A 12,462-nucleotide genomic window follows, 5' to 3' on the forward strand; every position below is an offset into this window, starting at 1 on the left:
GTACCCAGATGTTGGGTCGGAAAGTGCATGCTACTAGAGGTTGCCTAGCGAAGCCGGAGAGCGATTACGAGTAACGAGTGACCCTATAACACGAAGCCAAACACCAAGTCGTGGCCCCGAAAACCAAGTCGTGACCGAGAAATAATAGCCACGGCCTGGTCGTCACCTAGCAAACCAAGTCGCGACTTGGTTTTCCAGGCCACTGCCAAGCTAAATCTAAGTCGCGACTTGGATTTTTAGCCCATTGCCAAGCTAAATCAAGCACGACGCCGTGATTTTGAAAAATTATGATTCCTCAGAAAATCAATGTCTGTTCCTGTCACTTCACTTTTTGTGCAATATGTATATATAGGGGACTGGGTGTTCCTGGACGAGGGCGTGCGAGCTGAGTCACTAGTCGAAATTTGTTCTCGACTACTGTGTGCCAATATACTCCATTCCCGACCGGAATTACCCCTTCTCCTCGGTGGGGAGTTCGTTTTTTGGCTTAAAAAAGCCTAAAAGCGGGCGAGGATCCCGGAGTATTGACGTTCGAGAAGCTAAAGCCCACCACACGTCGATGCTGGACCCTCCTTGGTGGCATGCCGGCTTTCGTGAATGTGCTGTAGGTTTCGTGAATGTGGGTTTGGTTTCGTGAATGTGTGTTGTGGATGATGCTCGTTAATATTTGTGGCCATGTCATGTTGCTTGTTGATCTTGGCTCAGCTTTGATCATTGTTTTAAGATTAACGGGTCTCCTCATTAGGCTTGCACGGTCGGTCCGATTGTATTGCTTGTTCTTCTTTGAATGTTGCGTTACGATTGGATTGTGAGTGTGACCAACGAGATGACGTGACTTGTTAGGCTTGAAACGTGTGCTTGCGATATGGAACGGTTGCGTATATTGATGTGTTTTGTTTCACAGCGATTTAAGGTTTTTCGCATCGTTCGGTGCATCTTGGGGTCATTTTGGCTAGTGGCGGCTTTCCTTGCATTTGAGCTTGGATGGTGGCTACTAGTTGGCGTGGTTTCGGGGATGTCTTACCGTAAAGGTGCATGAGTGGTGTTTGGTTTGTTACGGGTGGTTGGCTCCTTGCTTGCGCAACCAACTTCCACCTGGCATTCCTCTTCAGTTTTGCTTCATTGCCTCGATGGCACTGATTGCACGTTGGGTTTTCTGTGTTGCATGCCTAATTGATGGTATCGTGTGACGAATCTATTGTTTTTGTCGTCTTTTGTCGCACTTGCGATGCGAGATGAATCATAAAGCAGCCTTTGTGATCCACTCTTTCGATGCACTTGCATTGATTTTGTGGCTCATTGAGTGATTGCTTGGTCTCATGGATATGGAACTTTTTGTGGGCATGTGATCTTTTATTAGATCATCGTTTTCCCAAGCAAAGCTATTTCAAATACGATTTCCTATCATGTTCAAACGAACGTGGTAGGGATTATCGAATATGAATGCTACCTGGTTGATCCTGCCAGTTGAAATGTCCCGTTCTTATTGATTAAAAACGTTCCATATTAATTGATTTCGTTGCGAGGTTTTGACCTCTATATGAGACGTTTTTCAAAGACTGCATTCATTTTTAAACAAACCATAACCTTTATTTCATCAATAAAGGTTTAAAAAGCTTTACGTAGATTATCAAATAATGATAATCTAAAATATCCTGTTTACACACGACCATTACATAATGGTTTACAATACAAATATGTTACAACAAAATAAGTTTCTTGAATGCAGTTTTTACACAATATCTTACAAGCATGGACTCCAAATCTTGTCCTTATTTAAGTATGCGACAGCGGAAGCTCTTAATATTCACCTGAGAATAAACATGCTTAAAACGTCAACAAAAATGTTGGTGAGTTATAGGTTTAACCTATATATATCAAATCGTAACAATAGACCACAAGATTTCATATTTCAATACACATCCCATACATAGAGATAAAAATCATTCATATGGTGAACACCTGGTAACCGACAATAACAAGATGCATATATAAGAATATCCCCATCATTCCGGGACACCCTTCGGATATGATATAAATTTCGAAGTACTAAAGCATCCGGTACTTTGGATGGGGTTTGTTAGGCCCAATAGATCTATCTTTAGGATTCGCGTCAATTAGGGTGTCTGTTCCCTAATTCTTAGATTACCAGACTTAATAAAAAGGGGCATATTCGATTTAGATAATTCAACCATAGAATGTAGTTTCACGTACTTGTGTCTATTTTGTAAAACATTTATAAAACCTGCATGTATTCTCATCCCAAAAATATTAGATTTTAAAAGTGGGACTATAACTCACTTTCACAGATTTTTACTTCGTCGGGAAGTAAGACTTGGCCACTGGTTGATTCACGAACCTATAACAATATATACATATATATCAAAGTATGTTCAAAATATATTTACAACACTTTTAATATATTTTGATGTTTTAAGTTTATTAAGTCAGCTGTCCTCGTTAGTAACCTACAACTAGTTGTCCACAGTTAGATGTACAGAAATAAATCGATAAATATTATCTTGAATCAATCCACGACCCAGTGTATACGTATCTCAGTATTGATCACAACTCAAACTATATATATTTTGGAATCAACCTCAACCCTGTATAGCTAACTCCAACATTCACATATAGAGTGTCTATGGTTGTTCCGAAATATATATAGATGTGTCGACATGATAGGTCGAAACATTGTATACGTGTCTATGGTATCTCAAGATTACATAATATATAATACAAGTTGATTAAGTTATGGTTGGAATAGATTTGTTACCAATTTTCACGTAGCTAAAATGAGAAAAATTATCCAATCTTGTTTTACCCATAACTTCTTCATTTTAAATCCGTTTTGAGTGAATCAAATTGCTATGGTTTCATATTGAACTCTATTTTATGAATCTAAACCAAAAAAGTATAGGTTTCTAGTCGAAAAAATAAGTTACAAGTCGTTTTTGTAAAGGTAGTCATTTCAGTCGAAAGAACGACGTCTAGATGACCATTTTAGAAAACATACTTCCACTTTGAGTTTAACCATAATTTTAGGATATAGTTTCATGTTCATAATAAAAATCATTTTCTCAGAATAACAACTTTTAAATCAAAGTTTATCATAGTTTTTAATTAACTAACCCAAAACAGCCCGCGGTGTTACTACGACGGCGTAAATCCGGTTTTACGGTGTTTTTCGTGTTTCCAGGTTTTAAATCATTAAGTTAGCATATCATATAGATATAGAACATGTGTTTAGTTGATTTTAAAAATCAAGTTAGAAGGATTAACTTTTGTTTGCGAACAAGTTTAGAATTAACTAAACTATGTTCTAGTGATTACAAGTTTAAACCTTCGAATAAGATAGCTTTATATGTATGAATCGAATGATGTTATGAACATCATTACTACCTTAAGTTCCTTGGATGAACCTACTGGAAAAGAGAAAAATGGATCTAGCTTCAATGGATCCTTGGATGGCTCAAAGTTCTTGAAGCAAAATCATGACACGAAAACAAGTTCAAGTAAGATCATCACTTGAAATAAGATTGTTATAGTTATAGAAATTGAACCAAAGTTTGAATATGATTATTACCTTGTATTAGAATGATAACCTACTGTAAGAAACAAAGATTTCTTGAGGTTGGATGATCACCTTACAAGATTGGAAGTGAGCTAGCAAACTTGAAAGTATTCTTGATTTTATGAAACTAGAACTTTTGGAATTTATGAAGAACACTTAGAACTTGAAGATAGAACTTGAGAGAGTTCAATTAGATGAAGAAAATTGAAGAATGAAAGTGTTTGTAGGTGTTTTTGGTCGTTGGTGTATGGATTAGATATAAAGGATATGTAATTTTGTTTTCATGTAAATAAGTCATGAATGATTACTCATATTTTTGTAATCTTATGAGATATTTCATGCTAGTTGCCAAATGATGGTTCCCACATGTGTTAGGTGACTCACATGGGCTGCTAAGAGCTGATCATTGGAGTGTATATACCAATAGTACATACATCTAAAAGCTGTGTATTGTACGAGTACGAATACGGGTGCATACGAGTAGAATTGTTGATGAAACTGAACGAGAATGTAATTGTAAGCATTTTTGTTAAGTAGAAGTATTTTGATAAGTGTATTGAAGTCTTTCAAAAGTGTATAAATACATATTAAAACACTACATGTATATACATTTTAACTGAGTCGTTAAGTCATCGTTAGTCGTTACATGTAAGTGTTGTTTTGAAACCTTTAGGTTAACGATCTTGTTAAATGTTGTTAACCCAATGTTTATAATATCAAAAGAGATTTTAAATTATTATATTATCATGATATTATGATGTACGAATATCTCTTAATATGATATATATACATTAAATGTCGTTACAACGATAAACGTTACATATATGTCTCGTTTCAAAATCATTAAGTTAGTAGTCTTGTTTTTACATATGTAGTTCATTGTTAATATAATTAATGATATGTTTACTTATCATAATATCATGTTAACTATATATATAACCATATATATGTCATCATATAGTTTTTTTTACAAGTTTTAACGTTCGTGAATCACCGGTCAACTTGGGTGGTCAATTGTCTATATGAAACCTATTTCAATTAATCAAGTCTTAACAAGTTTGATTGCTTAACATGTTGGAAACATTTAATCATGTAAACATCAATCTCAATTAATATATATAAACATGGAAAAGTTCGGGTCACTACAGTACCTACCCGTTAAATAAATTTCGTCCCGAAATTTTAAGCTGTTGAAGGTGTTGACGAATCTTCTGGAAATAGATGCGGGTATTTCTTCTTCATCTGATCTTCACGCTCCCAGGTGAACTCGGGTCCTCTACGAGCATTCCATCGAACCTTAACAATTGGTATCTTGTTTTGCTTAAGTCTTTTAACCTCACGATCCATTATTTCGACGGGTTCTTCGATGAATTGGAGTTTTTCGTTGATTTGGATTTCATCTAACGGAATAGTGAGATCTTCTTTAGCAAAACATTTCTTCAAATTCGAGACGTGGAAAGTGTTATGTACAGCCGCGAGTTGTTGAGGTAACTCAAGTCGGTAAGCTACTGGTCCGACACGATCAATAATCTTGAATGGTCCAATATACCTTGGATTTAATTTCCCTCGTTTACCAAATCGAACAACGCCTTTCCAAGGTGAAACTTTAAGCATGACCATCTCTCCAATTTCAAATTCTATATCTTTTCTTTTAATGTCAGCGTAGCTCTTTTGTCGACTTTGGGCGGTTTTCAACCGTTGTTGAATTTGGATGATCTTCTCGGTAGTTTCTTGTATAATCTCCGGACCCGTAATCTGTCTATCCCCCACCTCACTCCAACAAATCGGAGACCTGCACTTTCTACCATAAAGTGCTTCAAACGGCGCCATCTCAATGCTTGAATGGTAGCTGTTGTTGTAGGAAAATTCTGCTAACGGTAGATGTCGATCCCAACTGTTTCCGAAATCAATAACACATGCTCGTAGCATGTCTTCAAGCGTTTGTATCGTCCTTTCGCTCTGCCCATCAGTTTGTGGATGATAGGCAGTACACATGTCTAGACGAGTTCCTAATGCTTGCTGTAATGTCTGCCAGAATCTTGAAATAAATCTGCCATCCCTATCAGAGATAATAGAGATTGGTATTCCATGTCTAGAGACGACTTCCTTCAAATACAGTCGTGCTAACTTCTCCATCTTGTCATCTTCTCTTATTGGTAGGAAGTGTGCTGATTTGGTGAGACGATCAACTATTACCCAAATAGTATCAAAACCACTTGCAGTCCTTGGCAATTTAGTGATGAAATCCATGGTAATGTTTTCCCATTTCCATTCCGGGATTTCGGGTTGTTGAAGTAGACCTGATGGTTTCTGATGCTCAGCTTTGACCTTAGAACACGTCAAACATTCTCCTACGTATTTAGCAACATCGGCTTTCATACCCGGCCACCAAAAATGTTTCTTGAGATCCTTGTACATCTTTCCCGTTCCAGGATGTATTGAGTATCTGGTTTTATGAGCTTCTCTAAGTACCATTTCTCTCATATCTCCAAATTTTGGTACCCAAATCCTTTCAGCCCTATACCGGGTTCCGTCTTCCCGAATATTAAGATGCTTCTCCGATCCTTTGGGTATTTCATCCTTTAAATTTCCCTCTTTTAAAACTCCTTGTTGCGCCTCCTTTATTTGAGTAGTAATGTTATTATGAATCATTATATTCATAGATTTTACTCGAATGGGTTCTCTATCCTTCCTGCTCAAGGCATCGGCTACCACATTTGCCTTCCCCGGGTGGTAACGAATCTCAAAATCGTAATCATTCAATAATTCAATCCACCTACGCTGCCTCATATTCAGTTGTTTCTGATTAAATATGTGTTGAAGACTTTTGTGGTCGGTATATATAATACTTTTGACCCCATATAAGTAGTGCCTCCAAGTCTTTAATGCAAAAACAACCGCGCCTAATTCCAAATCATGCGTCGTATAATTTTGTTCGTGAATCTTCAATTGTCTAGACGCATAAGCAATCACCTTCGTTCGTTGCATTAATACACAACCGAGACCTTGCTTTGATGCGTCACAATAAATCACAAAATCATCATTCCCTTCAGGCAATGACAATATAGGTGCCGTAGTTAGCTTTTTCTTCAATAACTGAAACGCTTTCTCTTGTTCATCATTCCATTCAAATTTCTTCCCTTTATGCGTTAATGCAGTCAAGGGTTTTGCTATTCTGGAAAAGTCTTGGATGAACCTTCTGTAGTAACCAGCTAGTCCTAAAAACTGGCGTATGTGTTTCGGAGTTTTCGGGGTTTCCCACTTTTCAACAGTTTCTATCTTTGCCGGATCCACCTTAATACCTTCTTTGTTCACTATGTGACCGAGGAATTGAACTTCTTCCAACCAAAATGCACACTTTGAAAACTTAGCGTACAATTCTTCCTTCCTCAATACTTCTAACACCTTTCTCAAATGTTCACCGTGTTCTTGGTCATTCTTTGAGTAAATAAGTATGTCATCAATGAAAACAATGACAAACTTGTCAAGGTATGGTCCACACACTCGGTTCATAAGGTCCATGAACACAGCTGGTGCATTAGTTAAACCAAACGGCATGACCATAAACTCGTAATGACCGTAACGTGTTCTGAAAGCAGTCTTTGGAATATCATCTTCTTTCACCCGCATTTGATGATACCCGGAACGTAAGTCAATCTTTGAATAAACAGACGAGCCTTGTAGTTGATCAAATAAGTCGTCGATTCTCGGTAGTGGGTAGCGGTTCTTGATGGTAAGTTTGTTCAACTCTCGGTAGTCGATACACAACCTGAATGTACCATCTTTCTTCTTGACAAACAAAACAGGAGCTCCCCACGGTGATGTGCTTGGTCGAATGAAACCACGCTCTAAAAGTTCTTGTAATTGGCTTTGCAGTTCTTTCATCTCGCTGGGTGCGAGTCTGTAAGGAGCACGAGCTATTGGTGCAGCTCCTGGTACAAGATCTATTTGAAATTCAACGGATCGATGTGGGGGTAATCCCGGTAATTCTTTCGGAAATACATCGGGAAATTCTTTTGCAATTGGAACATCATTGATGCTCTTTTCTTCAGTTTGTACTTTCTCGACGTGTGCTAGAACAGCATAGCAACCTTTTCTTATTAGTTTTTGTGCCTTCAAATTACTAATAAGATGTAGCTTCGTGTTGCCCTTTTCTCCGTACACCATTAAGGGTTTTCCTTTTTCTCGTATAATGCGAATTGCATTTTTGTAACAAACGATCTCCGCTTTCACTTCTTTCAACCAGTCCATACCGATTATCACATCAAAACTCCCTAACTCTACTGGTATCAAATCAATCTTAAATGTTTCGCTAACCAGTTTAATTTCTCGATTCCGACATATATTATCTGCTGAAATTAATTTACCATTTGCTAATTCGAGTAAAAATTTACTATCCAAAGGCGTCAATGGACAACTTAATTTAGCACAAAAATCTCTACTCATATAGCTTCTATCCGCACCCGAATCAAATAAAACGTAAGCAGATTTATTGTCAATAAGAAACGTACCCGTAACAAGCTCCGGGTCTTCCTGTGCCTCTACCGCATTAATATTGAAAACTCTTCCACGGCCTTGTCCATTCGTGTTCTCCTGGTTCGGGCAATTTCTAATAATGTGGCCTGGTTTTCCACATTTATAACAAACTACATTGGCATAACTTGCTCCGACACTACTTGCTCCGCCATTACTCGTTCCGACACCATTTGTTCCTTTCGTTCTATTAACCCCTGGTCCGTAGACCTCACACTTCGCCGCACTATGACCATTTCTTTTACACTTGTTGCAAAATTTGGTGCAGAACCCCGAGTGATTCTTTTCACACCTTTGGCATAGTTGCTTTTGATTGTTGTTGTTGTTGCGGTTATTATTGTTGTTGGGATGATTGTTGTAGTTGCTGTTGTTGTTGTTGTTGTTGTTGTTGGGCCGTTTGTTGTAGTTGCGATTGATGTTGCGATTGTTGGGATAATTGTTGCGATTATTGTTGTAATTGCTGTTGTTGTTGTATTGGTGATTCTTATCACCGTTTTCCTCCCACTTTCTTTTGACTTGCTTCACATTGGCCTCTTCAGCAGTCTGTTCTTTAATTCTTTCTTCAATCTGGTTCACTAGTTTGTGAGCCATTCTACATGCCTGTTGTATGGAGGCGGGCTCGTGTGAACTTATATCTTCTTGGATTCTTTCCGGTAATCCTTTCACAAACGCGTCGATCTTCTCTTCCTCATCTTCGAATGCTCCCGGACACAATAGGCACAATTCTGTGAATCGTCTTTCGTACGTGGTAATATTAAATCCTTGGGTTCGTAACCCTCTAAGTTCTGTCTTGAGCTTATTGACCTCGGTTCTGGGACGGTACTTCTCGTTCATCAAGTGCTTGAATGCTGACCACGGTAGTGCGTACGCATCATCTTGTCCCACTTGCTCTAGATAGGTATTCCACCATGTTAACGCAGAACCTGTGAAGGTATGCGTAGCGTACTTCACTTTGTCCTCTTCAGTACACTTACTTATGGCAAACACCGATTCAACCTTCTCGGTCCACCGTTTCAATCCGATCGGTCCTTCGGTTCCATCAAATTCCAAAGGTTTGCAGGCAGTGAATTCTTTGTAGGTGCATCCTACACGATTTCCTGTACTGCTAGATCCAAGGTTATTGTTGGTATGTAGCGCAGCCTGTACTGCGGCTATGTTTGAAGCTAGAAAAGTACGGAATTCCTCTTCATTCATATTCACGGTGTGTCGAGTAGTCGGTGCCATTTCCTTCAAAATAGTTAAATGGAACAAGTTAATCATACAGAATATTAAGAGTAGTTAATAGTATTTCGTAGCATAATATGAACTCATTTATAAAAGCTTTTTCTTCATATTAGCGTTTTATAAGTTTAAATTCGGGTAGTACCTACCCGTTAAGTTCATACTTAGTAGCTAATATACAATTCAACTACTACAATTCTATATGAAAAACTGATTGTAATAATATTTCGCGTTCAAACTTTTATACAATATTTTACAAACTTACAATACCGCTTATTTTACATAAAGCATGAAATATAGCACACAATAACTTTGATACAAGATAGTTGTGAAGACAATTCTAGCTAGTACACAAGTCGTTCGGCAAAGGCAATAAAGACACGTAATTCATACGTCCAGAAACAAGTCATGCATTCTGGTTTTACTAGGACTACTTCCCATCCTTGGTCTTGTGCAACATAACCGTTATGGCCGTTGATAAGACAGCGTGTTGTAACGTCATCAAAGGGACGAGGGTTACGTAATGTCCAACAGTCCCGTAATAATCTAAAAACCTCATTTCTTACCCCAATTACCGACTCCGTCACTTGTGGAAACGTTTTGTTTAATAGTTGTAGCCCGATGTTCTTGTTCTCACTTTGGTGAGAAGCGAACATTACTAATCCGTAAGCATAACATGCTTCTTTATGTTGCATGTTAGCCGCTTTTTCTAAATCACGAAGTCCAATATTCGGATATATTGAGTCAAAATAATTTCTTAACCCGTTGCGTAAAATAGCATTTGGGTTCCCCGCAATATATGCGTCAAAGTAAACACATCGTAACTTATGGGTTTCCCAATGTGATATCCCCCATCTTTCAAACGAAAGTCTCTTATAAACCAAGACATTCTTGGAACGTTCTTCGAATGTCTTACAAACTGATCTCGCCTTAAATAGTTGTGCCGAAGAATTCTGGCCGACTCTAGACAAGATTTCATCAATCATGTCTCCGGGTAGGTCTCTTAGAATATTGGGTTGTCTATCCATTTTGTGTTTTTAAACTGTAAAATAGACAAGAGTTAGATTCATAAAAAAAATACTTATTAATACAAGCAATTTTTACATATATCATAAAGCATAAGAACACTATATTCCATATATTACACCACACGAATACAACTATCTTATTCCGACTCGCTCGTTTCTTCTTCTTCGGTTTTGGTTCGTTTTGCCAAGTTTCTAGGGATATATGATGTTCCCCTAATACGAGCCGTCGTTGTCCACATTGGTTTAGAAAAACCTGGTGGTTTAGAGGTTCCCGGGTCATTGTTACAACTTAAGGACTTCGGGGGTTGACGATACATATAAAGTTCATCGGGGTTGGAATTAGATTTCTCTATTTTTATGCCCTTTCCCTTATTATTTTCTTTTGCCTTTTTAAATTCAGTTGGGGTAATTTCTATAACATCATCGGAATTCTCGTCGGAATCCGATTCATCGGAGAATTGGTAATCCTCCCAATATTTTGCTTCCTTGGCGGAAACACCATTGACCATAATTAACTTTGGTCGGTTGGTTGAGGATTTTCTTTTAATTAACCGTTTTATTATTTCCCCCACCGGTTCTATTTCTTCATCCGGTTCCGATTCTTCTTCCGGTTCCGATTCTTCTTCCGGTTCCGACTCTTCTTCCGGTTCCTCTTCGGGAACTTGTGAATCAGTCCACAAATCATTCCAATTTACATTTGACTCTTCATTATTATTAGGTGAGTCAATGGGACTTGTTCTAGAGGTAGACATCTATCACATAATATCAAACACGTTAAGAGATTAATATATCACATAATATTCATATGTTAAAAATATATAGTTTCCAACAAAAATGTTAAGCAATCATTTTTAAAGAAAACACGGTCGAAGTCCAGACTCACTAATGCATCCTAACAAACTCGATAAGACACACTAATGCAAATTTTCTGGTTCTCTAAGACCAACGCTCTGATACCAACTGAAATGTCCCGTTCTTATTGATTAAAAACGTTCCATATTAATTGATTTCGTTGCGAGGTTTTGACCTCTATATGAGACGTTTTTCAAAGACTGCATTCATTTTTAAACAAACCATAACCTTTATTTCATCAATAAAGGTTTAAAAAGCTTTACGTAGATTATCAAATAATGATAATCTAAAATATCCTGTTTACACACGACCATTACATAATGGTTTACAATACAAATATGTTACAACAAAATAAGTTTCTTGAATGCAGTTTTTACACAATATCTTACAAGCATGGACTCCAAATCTTGTCCTTATTTAAGTATGCGACAGCGGAAGCTCTTAATATTCACCTGAGAATAAACATGCTTAAAACGTCAACAAAAATGTTGGTGAGTTATAGGTTTAACCTATATATATCAAATCGTAACAATAGACCACAAGATTTCATATTTCAATACACATCCCATACATAGAGATAAAAATCATTCATATGGTGAACACCTGGTAACCGACAATAACAAGATGCATATATAAGAATATCCCCATCATTCCGGGACACCCTTCGGATATGATATAAATTTCGAAGTACTAAAGCATCCGGTACTTTGGATGGGGTTTGTTAGGCCCAATAGATCTATCTTTAGGATTCGCGTCAATTAGGGTGTCTGTTCCCTAATTCTTAGATTACCAGACTTAATAAAAAGGGGCATATTCGATTTAGATAATTCAACCATAGAATGTAGTTTCACGTACTTGTGTCTATTTTGTAAAACATTTATAAAACCTGCATGTATTCTCATCCCAAAAATATTAGATTTTAAAAGTGGGACTATAACTCACTTTCACAGATTTTTACTTCGTCGGGAAGTAAGACTTGGCCACTGGTTGATTCACGAACCTATAACAATATATACATATATATCAAAGTATGTTCAAAATATATTTACAACACTTTTAATATATTTTGATGTTTTAAGTTTATTAAGTCAGCTGTCCTCGTTAGTAACCTACAACTAGTTGTCCACAGTTAGATGTACAGAAATAAATCGATAAATATTATCTTGAATCAATCCACGACCCAGTGTATACGTATCTCAGTATTGATCACAACTCAAACTATATATATTTTGGAATCAACCTCAACCCTGTATA

The sequence above is a fragment of the Rutidosis leptorrhynchoides genome, chromosome 11 (assembly GCF_046630445.1).
Source record: "Rutidosis leptorrhynchoides isolate AG116_Rl617_1_P2 chromosome 11, CSIRO_AGI_Rlap_v1, whole genome shotgun sequence".
In the NCBI taxonomy this organism is placed as follows: Eukaryota; Viridiplantae; Streptophyta; class Magnoliopsida; order Asterales; family Asteraceae; genus Rutidosis; species Rutidosis leptorrhynchoides.